Source organism: Micropterus dolomieu, linkage group LG18, assembly GCF_021292245.1.
Source record: "Micropterus dolomieu isolate WLL.071019.BEF.003 ecotype Adirondacks linkage group LG18, ASM2129224v1, whole genome shotgun sequence".
Classification (NCBI taxonomy): Eukaryota; Metazoa; Chordata; class Actinopteri; order Centrarchiformes; family Centrarchidae; genus Micropterus; species Micropterus dolomieu.
The window spans coordinates 263741-264491 of record NC_060167.1 but is presented as its reverse complement, the minus strand read 5'-3'; the positions used below and the strand labels follow the sequence as shown (position 1 = coordinate 264491).

Here is a 751-nt window from a genome sequence, read left to right as displayed (position 1 = left end):
GACAACACATGTCGACACCATGTCGACAACACACCATGTCGACACCATGTCGACAACACACCCTGTCAACACCATGTCGACAACACACCATGTCAACATGTCGACAACACACCATGTCAACAACATGTCAACATCATGTCGACATGTCAACGTGAACATCACACCAACAACACACCAACAACATGTCAACATCACACCAACATGTCAACAACACAACAACATGTCAACAACACAACAACACATCATGTCGACAACACACCGACAACACATCATGTCGACACCATGTCGACAACACACCATGTCGACACCATGTCGACAACACACCATGTCGACACCATGTCGACAACACACCATGTCGACACCATGTCGACAACACACCATGTCGACACCATGTCGACAACACACCAACAACATGTCAACATCACACCAACATGTCAACAACACATGTCGACAACACAACAACACAACAACACAACATGTCAACAACACACTGACAACACATCATGCCGACAACACATCATGTCGACAACACACCATGTCGACAACACACCGACAACACATCATGTCGACAACACATCATGTCGACACCATGTCGACAACACACCATGTCGACAACACACCAACAACATGTCAACATCACACCAACATGTCAACAACATGTCAACAACACAACACATCATGTCGACAACACACCGACAACACATCATGTCGACAACACATCATGTCGACACCATGTCGACAACACACCATG

The 751-nt window shown here is 46.2% G+C and overlaps 1 protein-coding gene across 2 annotated transcripts in view; it reads left to right on the top strand.

Annotated features, from left to right (window-relative positions):
* The window catches only part of LOC123956798 (deoxynucleotidyltransferase terminal-interacting protein 1), an 11151-nt gene that overhangs the window by 8230 nt on the left and 2170 nt on the right, over positions 1-751 (top strand). The gene's annotated exons all lie outside the window — the stretch shown is intronic.